We start from the raw sequence: 26,999 nt of genomic DNA, 5'->3' as shown, positions 1-26,999 counted from the left end.
ACCTATAGCGAAACACTGGCCACAGAGCTTTTCTTCCTTCATAGTTTGAGCCCTTTTGATTGTAAAATAGCCGTTAGTGAAATATAAACATGAAAAAAGTTAAATAGAATTTCTAAAGATTGTTGTTTCATATAATAATATGCACACAACCATCTCAGGAGAGCGTTAATGGTATATTTAGTTTGCGAGACCATTATCATCAACAGCTTCGTAGCTTGTTGCAATCTTAATTTTAACGATATAAATGTAAATGTAATAGAATCCCCAGGCTGCTATTAAAGCCGTATTAGTATAGTTATTTTATTATTGATACACACACACACACACACACACACACACACACACACACATATATATATATATATATATATATATATATATATATATATATATATATATATATATATATATATATATATGCAGTATATATATATATATATATATATATATATATATATATATATATATATATATATATATATATATATGCAGTATTATTCAGATCGTTATTGAGAAAACAGGTTTCAAAACTAACGCAACATAGATGTATACGAGCCCTTTTACGACTTAAAAGATTGCCTGTTTAATTTCCTGTTTGAACACCATATTTGGCAGATCAAAAGTAACATTTTTTTGTTGTTAGAAGCATTTCGATTTCTACAAAGAAACATATTTCAGATAGATAGATAGATAGATAGATAGATAGTTTATTTTACATTATTGTACATGATTTTGAATTAGTATCAGCATCATGCCACATTGTATATTTGTATATATCATAATATTATATAAGAGTTTTAAAAAATATGGTTCAACTTCAAACTGAACGAAATGATTGAAAACTAACCCATCACATTCAGAATCAGAAATATATTAGGTGATAAATTTCGCAAACATTGCGCACGGGAAAATAATGCCCAAATCTCAGTACAAGAAATCGAAAAGATCAAAAGAAGGTATTAGGTTAAATGGATTATCGATTCAAACTAATAATCTAACAGTTAATGAGAGAAAATGTTTATTTTTGTACTGTATAAAGAAGGTGAACACCATTGTGATACAAAAGTTCAATTTAAATTACAGTGAAAGCAAATGATTCAGAATCACATTGCATGTTGATAATTTACTTGTTTTCTTTCTTTGAGATTCTATTTGTAGTTATGTTCATTAAATAACTATAAGACACACTTATGGTATAAATATGAAAGATGGCTTTATGAAAAAGTAATCCACTACAAACATAGCGCATTTATGAAGATTAATGTGGAATAGAAAATAAGTGAAATGACGAGACAACAAAGGGTAATTAAAATGCTTTATAATGTAATTGCAATTGATCTAAGTAATAATACTTATTTATTTAACAATACTACAAACCATAAAATTGATTTATCCTCTCTCTGTCTCTCTCTCTCTCTGTCTCTCTCTCTCTCTCCTCTCTTCAGTATGACGTACTTTTTGACATCATTCATAGGTCCAGAGACATCATTGCCTGACACATGCGAAATTCCTCTACGCTCGTTTTCATGGATGTTCGCCAGTATCATGCTTATGATTGTAGACAGAGAGAGAGAGACAGCCAGAAAGACATACAGACCATGGGGGTTCGGCCTTCGTCATTTGCATAATTAAATATTATCACATAGTCGGTATAGTTTACCTACGGTGTGTGCATTAATTTTGTATTTTTTTTTGTATACCCTAATATGTTAACATAACTTTTTTGCACTTCTGAGTGGTCAAATTCAGCTCAAGCAATTTGTGTGCAGTACTCTCGTGATAAATTGGGTGAAACTGTGGACATTTTATCGCGCCGCCCACAATAACTACTTTATATTGCAAATTCTTACTATCAAAAGATTGATGCTGTATATCCAAAAGACACCAGAGTAAAAAAAGGCAATACAAGTGCTATTGTAATAGAAACACACATCAGAGGCCTCTTACTGCCTTCAGCGATGCAGACCCACGCTCTCTTATGGCAACTAACATAAACTATGGATCAAGCATCCCACCTCCAGGATAAAGGTGATTTAAATTTCAACCAATAAGAATAAATAAACTCGCTGTTTGCATGACGAAAATATCAGCAAATGCTGGTCTACCTGCTGATAAGAAATTATCCAATCACAGCGACCGAGAACATTTAATCCAAATACTGAATGACCACTGCATTACTCCAGATCAAATCCTTTAAAATATACTGTCACAAAAAACATCCAATCAGTTAATAACTACGGCCAAATCAATGCAAATCAATACTGTAAAAGCTCCTCAATTCTCAACAATAAGTCTACACCCAGCAAAGTATTTGCATCCAGTAATAATCCCTTCAGAGAATTATTGAACAATAGGAATGCTATCATTCATGCCGGATCCAATGCCGTATCTGTGGTTGACATTATTCGTGGAATAATCAATTTATCTGAGGAAATGATATGAACAGCCACATACAAATTCATGTGTATGTTGCTTCCACTAATCCAACAGATGTAACCAAGTGAACTGTAAAAAACACCCAGAAATTTGCAGTGACGGTCCAGTTTTAAAGCAAATATTTTGTGGCAAATAGTCGCTCGATTAGAGAGAAAGTTTATCTTTCTATTATTTGTTATAAAATTACAATTTGTGTCTGGAACTTCTTTCACGCACTCTAATTGAAAGATACATTATCTGGGTCAGAAGGGAAGGCGGAAAAGTATGTTCTCTTACTTCCTTCCACTCGCGACTACACATTACAGTATGTTTACCTCTTAACCGAGAAATTTACGTTATATTATTGACAGGCAATTGCAGCTTTGTATCAGTGATTATATAAACACTGTAGATAAATAAAAAGTAATGGGTGCACATACCGTTGCGATGAACAATATTATTGTAGGTTGCATGGTGGAAGTTCAGTATCAAGGTTTTGATCAAGTCCATAATCGTTTTCTCTCTCTCCAAATCCAGATTTCTATGTGTTATGCGTTTTATGCCCGAGTAACATATGGGGGACAGGCAAGCAGAAAGGATTGCGAAGAAATCATGTACTAAGTTAATTTTGTTTTGAAAAGGGGGATTATTAATATTTTTCTCACTATTTTATACACCACTAATAATTAACTAATAAGTTGAAATCGAGTTGACTAATGCCCTTTACATCAAGTATTAATCTATACTATTATATGGTATTGAAAGTATCCAGTTGCAACAATGTTTAAATATAATTAAATATAATAGTTCTTGTGCCCAGTGCGTATCACAGTTTAATATACCAATATTTTGGTATCTCGATTTGCTTTATAACAACCCTTTAGGGACTTTCTATTTGTAACTTAAATCGTTCTATTCCTACAAGAATAATGTACTTTTGACCCTTATTCAGGTCTTTGTTTTACGACTTAGTTTGTCATATAACTGATGTTTGAAAGAAAGCCTATCATACATTCTTTAACATCTAGCACAAAAAACTGTAATATTGTTGTGAACAGTAACTCGTTACGTTCTGGAATTTATTTCTTCAAATTCTTGAATTCAAGTGATTTTGTTCTCTGGAAAACCATAGTGCTCATATAAAAATAATATTCTTCTAAAGAGACATTCACATGAGTTTGTCCTAAATTCAAACCTGGAATTGCACTGCTTTTATCCAACCAAAGACTGATTCAAAAATACAAAAATGATATAGATCATCAAGTGCGCTATTATTCTAAATTAAACAAGTGCCAGAGAAATTATTCCACAATCAAGAAAAAATATTCGGCTTTAATATTGACATTCCAATACTGAAGTGTATTTTAGTCAGGTACTTTTCCAATTAATGTATTGAGTGATCACAGCCCCCTTACTATCATTGGAAAGACGAAAAATAAACATCAGAGATTATTAAGGTGGAGTTTCATGGCGTATGAATATTATACTGACATCATGTACATCTAGAGAAAAGACAATCTAAGGACATATGCCTCTTTACGTTTATAGAAATATATTGTTTCATGTACACATTGTATCATTCATAAGAATTCAACCAATGTGATTTCTTCCGGGAAGATCTGTTTGCGGATGACTGTGCCTTAGTGCCACACAAAACAACACACACACACACACACACACACACACACACACACACACACACACACACATATATATATACAGAGACAGATAGTCAGACAGACAGAGACAGATCATAAAGCATCTATGTATCTCGCATATGCTTTTAAAATGCATTTCAAGCCACATCAAGATGAATTTATATAGTTCCTGCTTATGAAACTAAGCTCTTATCGTTTATCTCTTATCGTTGCATTCTTTACAGCTTATGCATTTCTCTTCCGTGTTCATTTAAGGTAAAATGTCATCTTTTCTTGTTTGTTGTCTCATTTATCGTTCTTGCACAGATATTGCACTTGATGTGAAGCTAGAATTGCAACGTTTATTGTTTGTTATCTTATATTATGTAAGCCAGGAACCGCTGCAACTGCATCATCAACAAACATAAATCCTGATAATACTAGTACAGGAATTTCCACTTGTACAGCTACCTATGGGTCAACTATCCATTGGGCTGCATCATTAGCAAACACAGAGCGGCATAAAAAAGTTCCATCTTCCAATCCAGCAAAAACAAGTACACATTCGGAAACAGAAACAAAAACACAATCAATAAATATAATTCTAACAACAACGCCAAAATCATTAACAACGACTTTGACAATTATAACGGGTAATATTTGTGCTAGCACAATTGCGTCATCACCCCTTAAGGATAATGCTAAAAGTACAGCAACAAAGACCTCAAGAAGAACAACAGAGTCAACCTGAACTAGTACAACATTATCAACAAGCCAGGACCGGAAACATATCAGTACAACAATATTAATTCCAGCAAACTCAAAACAATCAACAACAAGTGGCACTACATCAACACAAACTCCAGGCCTAAATATTACAAACAAAAGATCATCGACGCCTGCAACCTTACAAAGGCTGTTGGATTTAGCTCTACTTCGTCATTAATGCAGAAACTGAATAATTAATGCAAGTATAACACAGAGTCCTAAAAGCAACAAAGATCCAACGACAAAATAGTTCATCACCGTCATCAACACCGCAACAGAACAATACAATACGAAGACATGCATTCCATCAAACTCCACACAAACAACCAAACCTTTATCGTCACCAAATAAGAAGTGGAATACGAATAGTACTAAAACAGCGATACCTAAAACACATACAGAGTCAACCCCAATATTAACCCCGCACATGAATAATACTCGTACGACAACGTTAAATAATGCAATTACCCCATATGCAACCACATAAAGCATACCGTCATCATCAACCCCACAGTTTAATATTACCAGTACGACAACATTGATGCATGCAAGCATCATACATACGTACACAAATAGTTCTGCATCAGGACTATCTTCGGAAGTTACACTTGCTGCAACTACAACATCGACCGCTACAACCATCGCATAGACAAGCATACGTAATGCAATATCAACATCAACTATGGAGTCTAATCTTGCCACTACATCAACATTTCACCACACATCAATGGCACTATCTACTCCAAATAATTCCATATCATTAGCAGCTTTGGAGACGCCAATTACTGATACTACTACAGAAGCGACCACTGCAATCTCAATGCAACGAACCACAACTACGACCACTTCAACACTATTCCTTCACAAAGGCATTGGTAGTAAATAATCTTCGACTCCTACAACAGCAGAGAACCAATTGCAACAAGTGTTATATCATCTTCAATTAAAGAGTCGGATAATAGCACAACATCGACTTCTCCAACTGTTGCACATCCAAGCAAAAGCAGTATTTTATCGTCACTAAACCAGGAATTCATCATTACAAATAACACTACATCCCCGAAAAGCATAACGCACTCATCCCTCTCCTGGATCTACAAGTTTAAATTCACAGAGACCGATATCACCAGCAGCGTGATAACAACATCACAAATCCAAATACAATCAATCACCGCTAACACAATCTCCTCACTAAACCCAGAACCCCAGAGCTCTAGAACCTCTTCATCTACCACGACCATACAACAACCGAGCACACCACAGGCTAAATCATCAACAACCCCAAAGCTAGGCACTGCAGTTACAATCACATCGACAACTTCAATTAGTATCCAGCCGTCCTTATTGCCTTTAACTTATCAACAGATTTGGAGTAGGATTCAACGAGGAGTACAACATCATCCCCTACATACGCAACGCAATCAACCACACCTAAATCAACAGCTTCGCCAAATCCTCCAAGGGAGTTCCGCCATCCTCCACACATCTGATAGTAGTCGTTTTATTGGTGGCTTAGCTGTGTTCGTTGTATATGTTATCTTATATGATATTAATATCGAATTTCCTATTTTCTGTCATGAATGGCAGAGGCGGGACCTCGTGGCTTGGCTGATAGCATGGAGATGCTCAATATTGCAACAACTGTGCTCAGAGGTTCTTTCATAGAATGCTTTAAGGCTGGGCCGGTGAGCTTTAGACATGACACGTAATCTTCAGCAAGGTATTGATAATGGCTAGATATTACAGTTGCACGTAGAATGCATTTCATATCAGGTGTGTCAATACTGTTATCAGCAAACAAGAGCTGTATTCTGTGAATACATACGTTGACCAGAATCGTTTGGAGTACAGTTGCTTTTATTTGCTTTTCCACTCACATATGTCTATTGTATTCAACTTACATCAAAAACTTAAGCAAGATATTTTCTTGTTTAGCATATCGTGATGAACGTGTTGACATCGGGGTCCCTGTTCTCTAGCTGTCGACCTACTGCCGAGACAGGAAAATCGTCGATGTAACTTATACAAGGTAGTTGTATGATTTTTCACTTGCGAAAGTTATCGTGAGTTGAGGACATAGTGCTTGGTCCCTTAATGAACCGTCGATAGCAACCGTACAGATCGTTTGGTAATTTATTCTTGATGGCATATTTAAATGAAGCAGTCAATGTCCATTTGTCTTTGCTTTTCTCAGTACATAAGCTGCATTGTACATAACCTTCATGTCAATGTCACTGTTTACATTGATGTCTTGCACCAGCTTAATGGCAGCAATGTTTGTTCTCTTGAGAGTTACGTATTCTGCGTTATTCAAAAAAGTTTGGTTTGCGGAATCCTACATAGGTTATTTAAGTTTGCAAGAGCTGTGTAACTTTTGCAATTGTATTCTGGTCCATCATTGTTGGTAGATAGGATTCCTATGAACGCTTTCTGGAGTACTTACAATCAAACTGCATTTAAATCAAACAACGTTCCCTCAACCAGAATTAGAAATGCAACAGCTATTTGCAATTCACGAACTGCACTTAGCTTAGATGGTAATGTATTCCTTGTTCTGCAACAAACGTTTGCGGCGTGCAATGCACAGAACCGCTTGTGGTATTTGATACCAAATACATATGTTAATTCTAGGATGATAGGTGAGCAGTGCTTTATGAACTTCTCTTTTCCACTTTTGCATGGCTTCAATGAGCTAACGACCATCGCTTTTTTTGTAGAAATGTAACGGATTATTATATCATGTCCTGGTTTCGCAGAAAAAAAACAACACATTTCCGTGTTGCAATTAACAAACTGAGATCTTTCGAATACGCGACTATTGAAGAGTGAGTAGAGCATAATTATTATCTGGTACTGTTGGAAGCCATTAGCATTTCATATATTTATTTGGTTATACAGCACCTTACGGCATGGATTTTGACCTTATAGCACATTGTTTGCCATGCTGCTCGTCGTAAGATAAATGCCGTTTAAAAATGTTCGTACAAACAGAAAAGTAGTTCCAGCACGAAACAACATAATAGCACAACAAGCATCTAGTGTATGGCGATCAAGGATCTAGCGGGACTGTTCAGGACGATTTATGTACCGTATATGCTATTTACGGTGGACAATGCATGTGCTCCCATCACCTCATCGTTCAACTGCAACATTCGAGAAGTAATTGAGCATAGCTATCTCTATGATTTCCACATATGTGGAGTGTATATATTGCGTGGAAAAGCTTTGAGACTTGATGAAATCTGAAGTACATAGGTAGTCCATTCATTCATCTTTCCATCAGTAAAAAATCAATAATTCTGTCAATCTATCATTACTGCCATATACATGTCCATCTTTTCGAATGATACATCTATTCACTTTTCCTTTATATCTAATTCTCTATCTATCTATCTATCTATCTATCTATCTATCTATCTATCTATCTATCTATCTATCTGTCTGTCTGTCTGTCTGTCTGTCTGTCTATCTATCTGTCTGTCTGTCTGTCTGTCTGTCTATCTATCTATTTGTCTATCTATCTATCTATCTATTTATCTATCATATAAAAATAGAAAATAGATATAAACATAAGTTAGAAGTAAAATATATACATTATTCATAAATGCTAATGGTTAGCGATTTAGTTGTCTCTCATAATCAATATCCTTATATTTTGATCTCAACTTTTACTTTGGCAGGACATTTTATAATTGAAAGGTTTCCTAATTACAAAAAATGTTAGATATATGTTAATTCGTTCACATACAGATCCATATATCTCCTTAGCTATACAACAATTAGGTCGTGCAAATTTATGTTCGAACAGTAAACAATTTATTTAAATAAGAGAATGCTATGCACACTGACTCTGAAGAATAACATACGAAATTTTAATTAAGGTGACCCGGCAATGTAAAATATATATGCAATCTTAGGATTTTGTGATACCTGTATATTATGCTATATAGGTATAATAAATAATAATGGCACGTTGACAGAAGGATTGGTCTTACTGGCGTGACAGAGTAATAAATACAAGGGTAATGTTGATAGTATCTTTACAAATCAATGATTTGACAATAACGTTTACAATGAGGTGGATAAGGAAGAAAAGATCGAATATTCAATATTATATTGTTAACAATAAAGGTGAGATATGTTGTTCAGCACTATTATGCAGGGTTATTGAGTATTATAACTATTATTATATCCGTATTTGATGGCAGCTATTAGTTTATCCTACTTCCTCATAAACTGAATAAATAACTTATATAAATAATGTATACAGTAAATTAGCATTTAATGGCATGATTGAATTCAGAAATGATAATAAATGATTTCATAAAACAAGCAAATGGGGTGGGGTTGAAAATTTTCTTCGTTGCCATTTGCTGCTATTTTCTTATACCAGGTGGACTAAAGATTAAAAATATATGTATTACGTTTCACACCTAATATCTGTCATAAAATCTAGCCTGTCTGAGAAAAAAAAGCTTTGCCACAAAAATAACGTGGGATGAAAACGTTTATCGGAATAAGAAAACTGTGATATATATATATATATATATATATATATATATATATATATATATATATATATATATATATATAATCTATCTATCTATCTATTTATCTATCGCAAACCATTATAGAATTTGTTCTATTTATGCTATTTTGGCTGTTTATTCTTATTCCGATGCAATAACTTGTCTTACTTCCGTCCAGTGCTACTGAGAAAACTTCACCGCGGAAACCAGTAACAGTGTGCCTTTTGATTTTGACCCTCATGATGTTGGTCATATTTCTGGATTTTCAAGTAATTCTGTGCGGAGGTGAATCTATCCAGACGATGATGATGGGGCATTGTATATATCTATTGAACCTGACAGAAGGAATAAAATTGAACGACCCGAACATTGGCATTTAATTCGGCTACATGTTCCTGTATCTGGATTAAATTATTTGTTAGAAGTGTTTACTCTTTGAATATGTAGAACCGCTCAATTAAAAGCCGTATACGTTTAAAAGCAATCTGATCAAAATTAGATCTCCACTGTCTTACGTGAAGATTTGACAGCAGCCGCTTAGTGGCCATGTTCTGGTGACTTATGAATCAAACAATCGAAATGCAGCTTTCATAAATCTGGTAGTGAATCAAATCGTTCGGACCACATTGATGCCCTTCAGCGATACTAGTCAGTCTCCCAAGGGTCAGGATATACGACTTCATCTGATTGCCTCATACAATTAGCGATTATGATAATACTATAGGTCACCAGAACATGACCCCTTAAGCAGTCGCTGTCAGATATTTACATAGGAGACTGGAGATCGGATTTTAATCAGACTGAGTTTTATTGTTTCAATTTACTTTAAATAATTGTTTTGATATTAAGTGAAATAAACTTCATGAATAATCTAATAGGATTTAGCTGATTTTGTGATGTGTGCTGTTCGAGCAAACACTTATTATTTCTTGAAAATCTCTATTTTGTAGGCGTTCTGCATACATCTTATCTCCTAAATTATTGCTACGGTAAAAATGAAGACCTTAGTATTTGTAAATATTTTACGGATCACTCGGAAAATACCTCGAGCTCAAGGTCTTCCATCATGTTCTGCCCAGCATTTTCACGCTGCAAACCTTATATGACCTATTATACCATGTAACAAACATTAACACACATCAATACACATATCTTCAATTGTGTTCATATACAGTTGTTGGCTTTCATTATAGAAATCGGCAAAAAGCAAATTATTTTCATGCTTTTCATATCTTTTTTTTCCTTTCGTAAAATATTTTCTAATTAAAAGGTTTGATAATTACACATAATTTCAAATTTATGCTAATTTACACAAATAAATCTCTTTGAAGACACTATTATAATTAGAGTAACGATGCAGTGTGCAGTTAATTTTAATCATTGCCACAAAAACTGCGTATGCAGAAAAAAAGTGCGAAATATAAGTACTGATAAGAGTTGGAAGACATTACACAAGAAGTATTCAGTGGTGTAAATAAGATCTGTACAGAGCAATATCGGGACGGGTTTGCATAAAAAACAAAGAATTAATAGAAATGAATCCGATGTCAAGTATGGATAATATAGCACTTTCCGCTTGGTGTAACAATGCGTGCGCGCGCGCGCGCGCACACACACACACACACACACACACTTCAGTGCGACAGCTACGGTGGCCTCATTGGTTACAGCGTCCCGTCGGATGCGGGAGGTCGCGGGTTCGAACTCAAGTGTTGAAGTTGCTAATGTCCATAATGCTGTATATATACTGCATTAGTAATTATATAGCTATGTAGATATGACTGTATTGTAATCTTCATTAACAGGTACTATATAATGTAATGCAATACAGGGCCAGTTCAGATCAAGTGTTGGGGATGGGTTTCAAAAGTGTCCTTATTTTTCTCGAATCTATGTATCTATTTACTCACAGTTTGCATAATACCTAGCAAACGCGAGCAGGAATAAAACGATGGTCAAATTTCAAGTGACAAGTGACTCTGCGTTGTGTGCGTGTGTATATGTGTGTTCATTGTTTTCCAGCCGGGGATGGGTGGGGCTCCGGACACCCTGGAAACGTACCCCTCCGATCCGGCCGTTAATGTGACGTATATATGTCGTTTATATGTGATGTGCTCTTGTTGACATATGCAGTGTCAGTTTGTTTCCGATTATTTTGCTCGAGTGTAATCAATTCATTGAACTCTTTTATTTCCGCGTGTGTTCGAATAACAGCTAATTCGTATTTATCAAAGGGTTAAATGCAGAAATATAGTTGGTTTACTTTTATTACCAGTATCCAAAAAAGTGACAGATAACGTTACCGTCGGGTATTTGTTTTCGTCAACAGAACAGTCGGGGTCAGACTGGAGTCGCCAGAAAGCAGACTGAAAGTTAATATAGCAAAAAGTGGCCGACAGGAAGAAACGTTAGATTTGGCAGGGTCTAATCTATTGGAATATACCACATTACTTAAGAGCAGATATGGTTTAATAGTGTACTACACAAAGTATATTAAATCGACAAATGGCAGTCAACATCATTACCATGTCAGTGACATACAGATACATGTTCTTATTTTGTCTAGTTCATTCCCGTAATACGTCAGACGAAAAGATTATAAAGGATGATTAGACTGGACTTTTGCTCGTGTCTTCAGATTGTTGCAGCATTCATTTTCCGTCTGCATCCCAACGACAACATTAAAGGAAAGCAACAACATATGCATCATGAAGATATATATTTTTATTTGGACTAAATATACATAGGTACGTATTTGACTACATGACAGATGGCATATATATGTATCTTTGGATGAGACGTATGACAATTGCGTTAATAAAAATTTGATGAATGACACAATTTATACGAAGATTACATGCATGGAGGGTGCAGAATACAAATAAATAAATAATTAAATAAACAAAACCTATACAAACAAATTAAAACAACATCAGTATTTCAAATAAGAGAAAAATAAAACTTGATAAGCAAAAACTAGTTTCCACTGACCGCTAAAAATAAGACGATACAAAGCAAGTTAGATCAGTAAGTCTAAACAGCGTTCTTATCCCCCACAAAGAGCCCAATAGTGTTCTTACCCGTCCCCCACCAAAAAGTCCATATGGTGTTCTTACCCGCCCTCCGCCCCCCCTTCCCCGTCTAAATAGTTTTCAACCCCACCCCAGCAGTAAAGAAGTAAAAGGTACGGGCGAAATGAGTGTTCAAATTTGTGACAGTTTATAAAATTAGAGTCTTCTATTTTCAATTGATGCCCTGAAGTTATGCTGACTTGAGGCGCATCCTGGGAAGGCGTGGTGGCTCCTACCCGCCCCCCCCCCAAAAAAAAAAAAAACATTTGAGCGCAAAATAACCGAAAAATATCCTTTAATAAATTTTCTTCAAAGTTAGATAGTGAAAATTATGCTCTGCGAATGTTTAAACTGGAGAACCATCGGAGGGCTTCGCTCCATAGCCTCCCTAGGAGTTTCGTCCTAGCTGCCCCTCACCTGCTTGTTTATGACACCTCACCTCTACGTACCCTTACCCACCTCCACCCTAAACGATACTTCTAGATTTGCCACTGTTGATTTTTTCGAGACATAATTATGATTGAGGCTCCCACGGTAACCAGTGTGGAATGAAGATTTGCACCAAATACGTCACTCTAAGAAAGGTAACTCTGTCTTAATGTAACTAAATTGCAGATTGTTATTATTTTACCTTATATAAACCAGGTAACCAATTGGATTGTTTCATATTATACGTTTAATGTTATTTTATAGGAAGCATTACTTATAAAAATCTGACAAAGCTAAACGTTTAATCGCGCGACCGATCTTCCAAGCTGCTAATTTTCATGAACATATACTACTTAAATCTGCAGGATTTCGAAGCCAACTTTAGAAATTTTTCTCTGTGAATCGAAGTTTTGGAAAAAGAGTATAACGTAGTCGAAAAACGTTTAGCACAATTCGCTTAGTTGAAATATATTTTATATACAACACGTAAGGTCAAGATAAAAGTTATGCAAATAAGCCGTCCTTATTCATGCCAAGAAATCATCGTAAGAGTCATCAAAACTATGTACAATTTTACATATTGATTGTCCTAATTAGGAAGAAAGTAAATACAAGAAAGCAATACAAATATGGAAAATACAACAGACTGGAAGCGACAACTAAGTAAACGTGAGGAATAGAAGGTGATATAGAGCAATATGGATATAGAAATATGGTAATATACCGTGGCAGGTTGAAAATATGATAATTATTTCTTGCTCCTAATATCACACGCTTTTGAAAGCAGCTTGATCTTCCAATATATGATTTGCATTTTCAATTAAAACCATGTTTGTCTTACCAACCAAAAGACTGACATGATAACTGGGATAGATGTCGTAATACATGTCATTATATTAGCATAATTTATTCAGTTCTTATCTATCTGATAAGGTAGGTCAACGAGTTTCTGTGTTAAGTCAATATGTACTACAAGACAAACGATTCGTATCTATCTGATAAGGTAGGTCAACGAGTTTCTGCGTTAAGTTAATATGTACTACAAGACAAACGATTCGTATCTATCTGATAAGATAGGACAACGAGTTTCTGTGTTAAGTCAATATGTACTACAGGACAAACGTCTATTAAGACATATCAATGCCTTTAACTGTATTTTCCTAATCTATTAGTATCATCAACAGCACTGCCATCTTGAATAGGGTAAACACATTTAAGTATATGGATAGAATGTATGTAAAATATAGAGTTTCTAAATGTATTCGGCTTCATTAATATTTGAGTACTTTTTCAGGCATTTATCATTTTTTCGGGTTGAATGAGGTTGTGGATATGTTTGGTCCAGTTTCTTTGTCTATTGAAAGTTACACCTAAGTGTTTATGCTAATCACAAACAGAATGAAATTCGAATTTGAAAAAAATATTAACGTTTGCCAGAATTACAACTTTTGACGTTGGATTAAACTCAACCGGCATTGGCCAATCGCTAGTCGTTATATAGTCTGTAATTTGTACATATTCATGAGCTGAAATATTGCTGACTTATTATGAATAAAATCGGATTAATATCAGAATATAAGATATTTTGAGTGAAAGTGGGTGTAGAAATCTTAATAAGAATAATCTTTCATCAATATACCAATAAAAACGATGGTAAAGTATATTTGACGGATCACTCAACCATTCTTTTTTATATACTGGCATTGTAATTGCTGTTTTCGATAGGTTGGAAAAATATTTGACAAGATTCATGTCAAATAAAATAAACAGCGAATTATCTGTGATGACATAAAGATAAATAACTCGTATATCAATCACTTATATAACCACTGACATTTGAATAACCCTCCATGTCAGCGGTTCATTTTGCTAAGGAGTTCACCTACAAATTCTATCTTCGATACGTTGAACAGACAGGATTACCCAAACGCCTTAATGGGTCGGAGGAATAAATTCATGTCAAGGAAGATCTTAGTCTTTAATGAAATATTGGAACTCTTTACATTTACTCACTAACTCTTTTGGCTTTGGTGTTTTTATAAACCAATGAATATTGCATCATACGGGGTTTTAAGTGGAAATTCTTCAATTAAACTGCATCTATGTTGACTAATCTGAGCAATATATAAATGTTATCAAAACTGCTTGGACACAAAATTGATTACTAAAACAAACACACATCGCCTAAAAGAAAGCAAACAAAAAAGAAACATGTGCGTTATTGCAGGGAAATTGCTTCCACTGCTGAACATATAATTTCTGAATGGAATAATCTTAAAACTGTGTCTCTCTTGAGATAGTGTAATATAACGCTTATATATTTCGTGTAATCCAGATGTTCAAAATAAAGGAAAGCTCTAACTTACGCACTTATGGCTAAATAATGCAGTAGAACATACTGTTTATAGTAACACAACTCTTTTTTTGTATATATTACTTAAGATTACACACTTGAACATGATTCACAGTGTAATGAGTAAATTTCAACACTCGGCCTGCAGAGCTTTCTTTGATACATGACGCATGACGAAAAGGAAGACATATATACTCCAAAAGGTAATCTCTTTGTCCATGGACCACTCTGTGCACTGGATACCTGTCGTTAAAATGAATCTGCAAGAGGAATAAATGTGTGTCCGATTTGGATTTTAAAATTAGCTTTAACAATTTTTCAGTCATATTGCTACGACGTCTGCAGTGTGCCAGTTTATAGCGATGTCTAGCACAGTCACATTATCCTGACAACAGGTCAAACAATCCTAATACTAACCTCTTAATGCTGAGCGCCAAACGAGGCAGCTGTTAGTATCATTTTTTATAAGTCTTTGGTATGCCTGGGCCGGGGATCGAACCCACGACCTCCCGCATCCGAGGCGGACGCTCTAACCACTAGGCCACCGGAGCGGTAAAAGTGGAAAATATATATATATATATATATATATATATATATATATATATATATATATATATATGCAGATTAAAGAATCACAATGATTTTGAAGTGGGAATGACCCCGTAGCACGTCAAATACAACCTAGTTCTCATTCCTCAGCGTCTTTCTCTACTGATCCATGCAATCATCCACCCTCCCTCCACTAAAAAGCGATCAAGGTGGAAAGAAAGGACTTGGTTGCTAAAGAACTCACATGCCAGGCACGATGTGATTAACACTCGGATATGTGCTCACATCCAATGGTTTCCTGCCTAGAAATGCACGTTTGATTCCTGTGTATGAAATTATATTAATTAGATATTTATAAATCCAGCGTATTCATACCTAGAAAAATTCAGGGTATATCAATATGCATGAAATATTACAATTAAGTTGAACTTATATACCAAACATAAACTAAAGTGCCTATCCCAGGATCCCACATTGCACGAATGGACACATAATTATATTAAATAAGTTCTATTGATTGACACAATATAACCAAACATGCCACAGAGCTATAACTCGTTCTGAACTGAAATCGAACCCGTGGGAAGCTCTCAAATCTCCAAATACAAAACGATGTTCCTTTCCTCCCACCCCCTTTACACACGCGGCATTGCATTTTCTTCATAGGAACAGCGCAAATACATATAAATATTGTATACAACTGTACCGTTTGCTAATAAAACTGTCGTCCAATCTGTAACAATCATATTATTATTGTAGGACGCACGGAACCATGTTTACGATAGATTTACTTGTTTACTGTGCCAGATTATGATATTAGCATGGTAGTGATATATTTTAACTACATACCAGAAAGGAAAGAAAATGTTACAATTGAATCTAACTGATTAAAATGCAAAGATACTTCATTGGTTGGCGCAAGTATATAAATAGGCAAATAATGCCTCATGTTGTAAAGCTATTTCACTCACCGAAGCATCCATTGCAGGTAAAATCACAAGCTCTAATATTATCTGGGACAGCGAGATGACAAAAGCCTATTGCACAGTTTTGCAAATATATGCGATATGCGCACTATGCACTACGTTTTATGTAAGGAACTTTTGGCCCAGCCATGTGGCCCATGCTTTTATAGAACAGTTGGAACCATGCTTTATACCAGGAACTCAAACTCAATCCACCCCGAAGGCCGCTTGAGGACATTTTCGATGGCCCACGAGCCGCACCACCTTTTTCATCTCTCATGACATATTTTGACGCCAATCATTTTGCGGGCCACAGGATACGGCTTGGCGGGCCGCATGCAGCCCACGGCCCGGTGTTTGATGTTTACTGTGTTTAGTTATTATGTCAGCGTGATATTTATATCATTTTTAATTGCATTTTACAAAGTGAAGGAAATATTTGGTTGATAATTCATCAATTAATGCACACATATGCAAAGGAAAACGTGTCAATGTTTCCTTGTTATTCCACTTACCGATGCAGCCATTGCAATAACCACACGCCGTAGAATTATCCGGGACAGTCCAATGACACAGGGCTGGTGAACATTCCTGAAAGCATAAGCGATCTGCGCACCATACACACTTCCTACAGGTATATGGGTGGGGCACATATATAGCATTGGACGCTTCGCATATGTTGCCTGTAAAAAAAAAACAATGACTGTTATATCATGTTTAATTTGAAACTCTCAGAATTGGACTCATCATGAATGATGGTATTCCATCGATCTACCACTGAAAGTCCATTTAATTTCCACCTGGATGTAAATCCCATTATAGGTACATAGGATTATCATTGTTTGCTTCAAGATACGAAAGCAAATATTATTTGTGACTCATGAAAATTATTTTGATATCGAAAATATATTTTCAGATCATAGAAAACTGTAAATGACTGGCGGCCCTACATGTCTTTGAACATGTAAAGGCGATTCTGTGTCTGTACCCTTATTATTACTTACATGCTTACATGTTGTAAACATTCAAACATATATTTGGGACATTTACATTCCATTAAAAAAGCAACCGAATTTCGAATTGAATAGCATGCAAATATCCTGTGAAAAAGCCACTTCTATCCGCACAATTTTATCCTAATTTGTATTAATTTTGCTAAATATCTTCCTAATATTTCTTTTCCAATTCACACGTTTTAAGTTATTTGCAAATGTTGTTTAGATAATGAGGGGCAGACAATTTGCATCCACTCTATTGTCTGTAAATAGTATTGTAAAAGGTATGTAGTAATAGAAGACGTTAGCGTAAATAACTTCAGATAAAAAAAATCCAATCCTTATGCAAATAGGTACTTGCAACAATAATTCAGGCAAATCAATTAGAATTAGCTATCGCACCTTTGCCGGGATTTTTAAACAAAATGTTACACATTTTTCAACATTAGTGCATATTTTATGTATAATCTGAAATTACCGAAATCCACATGTTTGACGATATAACAGTTTAAGCCACTGTCAGTTAAAAATCAGATACACGTGACCAATGCTTGGAAAAGGAATTTCAACTTTTCAACAGCAGAATCATGAAGTTTGATATAATTTATTGGTGGGCGCTCTAACACACTTTATGATTAGTTACACTAACTACTTAACTTCAGGAAAATTAGAACCACATGGCTCTTTGTGGATTTATAGCGTTCTTTTCTAGAACAATGTGCTTTCCAATATTATCATGCAATGTGCTAAAACTTTTTAGAATTCATACACTCACACTAGATGTTGGACAATATTTATTTACAATCTTTGGATCCAGAAAGACAATTACGCTGTCGGGTGAGTCTATACGGCCGTTTAAATGTTATTACTACGTTTACTGACTGGGGGACTTCTACCATATTATACTAAAACTTCAATCCGATTTAACTCTTTTTTTGTGTACACAGTATGTTTCCGTTGCGATGTCATATACAAGATCACGTGCGTGTATTGTCAGGCAAGACTTATCTGACTTGTGTTCTCGCGCATGTCAACAGAAAAATGTTTGAATCTAAAGTTTCATTCATTCATTTTGTGTACGTTCGGTCTGCTACATTCTTAACACGAATCCGTTATTTCAATCATAATCAGTAAAACTCTAAAATAAATTAAAAGCTATTAAGTATTCACAAATTGCTTGCAACGTTTATATGTGTCTCTGATACGATGTATTTTTGTCCAATCAGATTATGACTCACACCAGCCTTTTTTGGCCATGTCTGACCTGTCTTGAACCATGTACGTCAATTTCAATTGTGTACTTTGTTTCGATCAAAAATGCATAAACCTCTTTCAGTGAATATCTGGTATTGTAGCTGGCTTTAGAACAGTTATTAATCTGTTAAAAATTGAAGTCCAGGGACGGACATATTTTAAAACGATGCTGTAAACCAATTACCGTTTCATCGTTTCCGTAATCTATTGATGCATGTAAAGACAAACATTTCAAAACAGTATCGCTCCTCTCAATAACATCGAATCAGAAATGGAAAAAATTTCTGCATATAACTAGCATTGAAGTGTCTGAAATATTTATTTGTACCTGTATTAAACTTAAAACGTTTTGTGGCATATATGAAACTATTTTTTATTATCATAAAACAAAGTAAAGCAATCTGCCAGCTTTATTTTAAATTGCCTTGCTGGAATGCTGGATTTGGAGGATGTGTGGTTGTGGTAAATTTGTCTCGTTACAAAACAAACCAAACAAAATAAAATACAACTGCCTCTCTGATGGTATCCCAAACCAAATAGAAAGAGAATGTTAAAGCGAACGCAGCAACTTCTGAGCCTGAACTCATAGCTATCTACAGGTTGTGTTTAAGGGAAATTACTCATTGCAATTTCCTAATCGGATTACACTCATAGTCATCCTTTATGTGTTTATAGAATCGCTGAAATAAATGATACGTATCAAAGACAGCCTCGTCAAGTATATTTAATGGTGAAATGATTCGGCCAATTATTTGTTTTACAGCGGAATAAAAAGCATGCAAGTGTATTTGGAGATAGGTAGAAAATCACGCCAATTTTTACACTGAAAATCGAACCCAAATAAAGTATGCCACACGTACGTTTTAGATAATATACATGTGCCAAGTTTAAGAAATGTAAATCATGTCCTTAACGTTGAAATGTATAACAAACTGTGATGAATGAAAATTGTAAACACATCAAATTTAGAGCTTGACCTTGACATTGAATAGAGCTTGCAGCATCTTCATTAGCAATGATACGTAAGTGTGAATTGCAGTGGAAATACCACTGCTATATTTAATTGACATGTGCGAAATGTCGCAGAATACAGTACTTTTCATTTTTTAAAAATTGATTAAGATACCTGGTATGATTAAAAGTTTTCCGATCTACATAAAGCGATGTTCCACTGTCACCTAATACGTTCCCCGTGTCTATTTTACATCGAATAACCGTGCTGTTCCAGTCCATATTAAAGATACAAGAAAATGCTGCAGAGCATGTGGTACTGCATTCCCCTTCCATCTGAGCTGAAGTGAAGCTAAATGGAAGAGAAGCAAATGCGTTGTTGCCACCTTTATTTGATTCAAACACAATTTTTCTGGCAGGATATCCTTCTTCTGCAGTACAATTAATTGTTCCTGAAATTGCATTTTCTAATATTCCACTTGTTGGAAAAGTTACCATTTGCGGTACTTCGGATTTTCCTGCAAAAAGAAAAAAATATTGTAAAAGTCAATGTTTGGTGACCTCCGTTATTTAGTATCATACTGCTTCTGATATGCTTTTTTAATGCAATATAATGACATTCATACATTTCCAAAGAAATTATATGCCAAGAAGAAAGATACTGGAATTAACTGACGAATGTGTATAGAACGTATGGAGGTATTCTGACTTCGACATGGTTAATCATATATTCCCAGATTACAACGTATAGCCGCAGATGATTTATGCCCATTTGATTCATAAATTAGCCCAAACGCTTACATCATTTTTACTTGTTCTTTGCTTTTGTGTGTTTTCCCTCACTTCAACAGCAGACAAAGTTTCAATTTTAAAACAATAGTATTAGAACATCTGCAATTGCGCATCAACGGCACTATTCACTGTCTATTCCAACAAAATGCCGCACATTTTCTCTCCCCAGTACTCATCTATGACCCAAAACAGTGACAGTAAGTTCACAATATAGTATTAAAAGTATGAATCATGCATATTTCTGATACGGCTGCGTATATTAAACTTGGTCAGAGTATATTTGATAGCGGTATTGTAATTTACATGTTGCTTTCTACCTTTAATATTTGACTATCTCACAGGAACCACAACCACGGGACCCAGTATTGGCATATGTGCAGTACATGGCTATCTCAGGCACAATAAAAATCAAATGTTTTGCTAGATTCCACCACGTGGTTTAGAAGAAGAATTGCTAACGCCACGACGTATGGACCGAGGGTAAAAAGATAATTCAGCCCTTCTTCATTGCCTATTACTCATTGTACGGATGTATAACAATAGAGAAAGGTTTATATCATGTCCTTAGTTTCAAAATTGTTAAGCATCTGGATATTAAAGCACCTTTCAATAACTATTACCTGTTTTAAAATTCGACTTTGAATTTATCGCATGCAAATGTCACCCCAATCATTATTTGACATAGTATTTATTTAATAATTTCACGTGGATCCGGAAACCTGTGTAAGTGTGAGACAGAGTCGTTCATTGATTGTGATACACTATATATTTTCATACTATTGAACTCTCTATCTTGTATTATCACAAGCAGTCATAAAATCAATTTGTGTGACATTTTTATTATTAAACGGAGAGGTACCATGAATGAAAAGCTCATAATTATACAAAAAAAGAAGTTTATAAGAAATAGTTTGCTAATGAGCAGACATGATGTACATGGCTTGCTCGGTTTGTAAATTAATATCTCATACCTAAGCAGGACGCTGAGGTTCCCACGTGAAGAGAATGCATCTATAGTGCCAAAGTAGTCTCCTTTATCTGCGCATGTCAGGTTTTCAAACTCCGTATATACAGTTGCTGTTGTAGAGTTTATCATACTTGTGTTCCTAATTCGTATTCCGATGAAACTGGTTGCACTTGTTCCATCGATGGCCAAGGATGCCACCTCGTGGAGTCCAGAAGTGGTTTGCCTTTCAATTTTAACACCCATTATGTTCGTCATATCTCTGGCAATGCATGTTATACTGTGTGATGATCCAATGTAGCCAGACGATGAGGATGGAACAAAGTATATATCTGTTGAAAGAGACAGCATATAAACATAACAAGTCCTTTTTGTTACCATAGAGTTTACATACCAGAAGCATCTGAAGAAAAAGAAAACGGAAGCGGGTCCAGGCATAAAACATATCAAACTTCAAAACATACCAAACAGCAAAAACAAAAGATATTTAATTTTACAGGATGATATAAAAGTGTTTGTCTTGAAGGAAAACCCAAACATGATAAGGTCAGGCCCTACGCATGCCATTTGGTGAGAACCTTTCCCAAATATCAGTTTGATAGTAGGCGTAGTTGTATTTATAAATATATAATAGAAAAACTCAATTTTGCCGGCATTTTGGTATATAATTTATGTGCCAAAAATTGGTTAGGTAGGAATGGCTCACCATACACTGTTTACTGTGTACTTACGTCTGCCGGAGCAGACAGAAAAGACATACCTCTAGCCCCATGTAAGGAATTCTTCTACAAGAACGATTCGTTATGGATTTAAAAAGAATGTGTCCATCACCTCACTAGGAGAATAAATTAAAAGTGGAATTTCAACATATATGAAAATAAACTAAATATTTGATGAGAGAAGTAATGAAGTAAGAGAGTTACCCACATCAAATATATAGAAAAAGACTTAGGAAAAAGTGATATTGCATTGTATATGATTTCGACCATTTTGACGTCCAACTATTTTCATTTTAGTATACATATATCATAATTTGTACTCAAACAAAGATAATGAATCTAGATAGTGTAGGTTTATGCTCTTCTAAGGTAATTGTTATTGCATCAGAATATATTTCGATTGAAGGGTTGCCTTGTGTTTTCGTGACACACCTAATACCACCTCCTTTCCAACTTTGTTCTGGATAGATGCTTATTGTCCAATTCGCGATGATTCTGCAGTCGCTTTTAGATATATCTGGCGAACCAATTATGCTGTAACTCTCAAAGTTGCCGCCTGGTAATTTTAATTGCCAAAACATCGATGCATTAGGAATTCCCAGCTGACTGATACAAGAAATAATTGCCTTCTACCCTTGTAAATGTTGGGTGCTGCTGTGATATTTGGTTTCTCGGGATTCACTGAAAGATGGCGAATAGGCATGACATAGAATCGGAATATTTTCAACACAAATTTAATTAATCTGTTTTATTTCAACATCGTATATGACCGATTGATGCAATGCATTTGTAGTAGCCAATTTTCATGAATATTTCCAATCATATTTATTTTCTCGATGCAGTTTAATAAACTTTACAATATTTAACATATCAAGAAAACGATCAGCTATGGGGTATTTATTACGATGTATATACCAGCATTATTATAAAGGATTAAATGAACACGAATGGAGGGGTGTTTGAATGTCTGATCCTCCCTCTTTCTTATATACGATAAGTTCTGTGTTATTTGTATACACCATTACAACGAGGAGTTTTTTTTCTGATCTCACAGCTGCACACTTATGTAAACGTGTATACATTTTTATGTTATTTCAAATAAAGAACGAAAAAGTATTATGTCTCACAAAAATCACAGATGTAAAACTAACCACTGATTGAGTTACCTCTAATTTATATTGCTGCAACACTGGAGACATTTCCGCAGTAAATGCTGACATTGTATGCTCCAGACTGATTGCACATAATATTTTCAAGCACTATATTCAATTCAGCAGTGCTATCATTCACAACCAGGTTGATAAGTGCGTTGCTGAGAAAAGGGGAAGTACGATTACCGCGAATTGTTTCTCTGAAATGAACTTATTTAATTCAATGACCAAGTCAAACTCATATCCGCATAGTATCGGTGCACAAGTTATTGTGGCAGCACTGTTAATAATAGGCTCTGAACCCGAACAAGTTATAGCTGTAAAAAGAAAATACATAAATATTATTACAGGCTTTTCCCCCAAATTTAATACTGCAGAGTGCAACCTGATAGTTGTGAATTTGAAACCGTTGGTTTGTTCGAACACAAAGTAGTCATTGTTCAAATGCATGTACAATAGATCTGATTGTTATTCCGACTTTGTTTGAACTTATCCCTGAGTATTTATTTTATATAGGACCAAATTGGTGGCTGAACGTGTCTAGTTACAATTACATCACAAGCTTAAGAAACCCAAATTACAAATAATTTTGCATACCTCTTCTATAGTTTAATGTTTTCCAAACAACAGATTTTATTTGCTGTGCTGTTATACTGAATTTTCTTAAAGAGCATGTAAATACAATTTGTATAGTGATAGCGACTGAATCGAGCAATAAGTACAAAGACATCTCGATTTATCGTAGATCATTCTACGTGTGCCATTTTGACTGTTATTAATGTGTGTGCTTTGTAAATGCTTATAAATGTAAACTAGCTTCACATATATAAGGCATTTGCACAGCTTCCATATCAATATCTTTCTTGGTTATTTATTACAATGGAAAAATTACCAGAACCACCTCATTTATGTAGCATCTTTCGTAAAACATATTTTCTTTGAAGTTTTGGGGGAAATGTGATTTTGCTTCATGTAAAAAAAGAAAAGGGTTATTAAACATCGAATTTTTACACGGCATATTGTAATTACTGTTTACATGTCTAACAAGTTTGCAGCAGATATCATCAGAGTGAGATTGCTGATTTTATGTAGCGGAAAACATTTGTCAAGGATAAACTCAGGTTGTTGGCCTGTTGGAATTTTTCAATAAATATTAATTTAGGTAATTCGGTTGGCATTTATGGTGAAGTTATTTTTTAATCATTTCTACCTGTCGATGGCTGTGAATATTTGATACTATAAACACTGCTTTATGTGTCATTTAAAACATAGTGTTCTATTGGATTCAAAGTAAAATCTTTGGTTGCATTGTATTATTGGTCTAAGCGGCACATACATTGTACTGATCGAAAACCATACTGACACATATCCATTGCATACTGCGATGTACGTTTCCATAACAAGACAACTAAATGTATGATCTGGCAAGTAGTCTGCACACATTCATCTATATTTTCAATTTAATTGGTATGTGACAACTAACGCTCTCAATTATTATTAACAGTGGAATCAAAATCCACATTCCCTGAAAAACACCCTTCTTTTTGTTTACGTATGACTTGAATGATTATTTAATACTGTATAGAGACGATGAACAACACATCTAAATATATTATACTGTTCTGCAATATATAATATTTAAAGGTCTTTGCTGAGAATCAGCATGCTACGGATCCTCACAGAAAGCATTCTCATCCTCACTAACATTTCTCTAACCATTTACTATGGCACAAAACTAAACGACGGAATCAACGAAAGTAAGTTATAATTTGACACATGGTACAAGGTGACCCATTTTTCATGATGAAGTAAAGTAGCAATCAACAGTTCCTTACATATGGTATGAATGGTGGCTGCAGGCGAAAATTAATGATAATAATAAAAATAATAATAACAATGCATACGTTAGTAGATAAGGTATTATACCGGACACATTGTACATGATATTTCGTTGATTTTAATAGCAGCACCCCACGATTAACAATTTTTAAAAATTAATTATGCAGTCAAATGCAAGCAACATTGAGTTACCTTTGTAAACTACGTATCCAGCATAAAAGAGCATATTATTTCCCTGTAAACATAGAAGTAAATAGAACATCATGAACTACAATCTCGTTCAAAGTGACCTACATTTATATTCTATATACAGTTTTCAAATAATTTCTTCAGGCTTATTTTTATACGTAATATTTCACAACTCAGTCATGATCAATTAAATTCTTTTAATAAAGTCAAGAATAAATACAATTCGTGTAGCTGGTCGTGCACATGCTCGTCTCTGCAAAATTGAAGGACAGCCAATATACAATCACTGGAGCTTTTACGAGATGTGAAGAGAAAATAGTAGGTTTGATTCATAGAATACCTTGTCTTTGCAAACACGATCCTGGCAATAATCTCTAATTTCATTATTTTATTAATGCACAAAACTTATTTGTTCACTTGATACCCTCTTGCTCATGTAATTAACCTTTTAATTCCCAGAAGCTTGCTAGCTAGAAAAGTCTATAGGTGACATTTTCATTTCAACCACTGCTATACTTACAGCATCCGACCCGATTCGTCGTCGTTGCTGAAAAGCAAAGAAGGGCATCGTATAATTTCTATCTGTGTGATATCTCTGTGATATCTAAAAATGTACTGATTGTAAGTTGCTTTGTGCGTGTATATATATATATATATATATATATATATATATATATATATATATATATATATAGAGAGAGAGAGAGAGAGAGAGAGAGAGAGAGAGAGAGAGAGAGAGAGAAAATATGTGTGAAGGATAAAAAGATACTTCAACCTAACAAATATGAATTTCTGTAAGCTACTAGTAGCAATAATAATGAGTACTCAAAATATTCCCTCAGGTAGATATAACCTAAATATTTTTGTGATAACAATGTCAAATACGTTTCAAAGTTACCAAAGTATCGCCCTTTATTAATCAGCTGATGCTGCGTGATTTTAAGCGCACGTGATCTTATGTCGTTGTTTATCTTTATCTGATAGAGTAATGTCATTGTTTAGATACATTTTTACTTACGTTTCGTTGTAGTTGTTGTTCTCTCTTGTTCACATCGTTTCATATCAGTGTAATAACATTCTCCATCTGTACATCCAGGATCCTTCACAAATGTTCGATTCCAAGAGCAATATATGTACTTCCCGCAATCATAGAATGGATATGGGCATGGTAAAATCAAATCCTCTGTCGCACCAAAACACGTATTGCCTGCACAATATAAATACACGATGCAATTTTCAATAACAAACAATCGTACAAATTGTACGAGACGTTAGTAATACAGAGATATATAACGCATATTGCTGTTGAAAAGTCGAAAGCTGTACTTTTGCATCACTTCGGGAGGAGAGTGCCCATTATATCTATTCTTATTGGAGTTCATATTTAAAAATTTGTGTACATAACGTGTTTCATGTTGAGGCAACATTA

Source organism: Sinohyriopsis cumingii, chromosome 5 (assembly GCF_028554795.1).
Source record: "Sinohyriopsis cumingii isolate HCF-2022 chromosome 5, ASM2855479v2, whole genome shotgun sequence".
Lineage (NCBI taxonomy): Eukaryota > Metazoa > Mollusca > Bivalvia > Unionida > Unionidae > Sinohyriopsis > Sinohyriopsis cumingii.
This window is presented reverse-complemented; position numbering follows the sequence as displayed.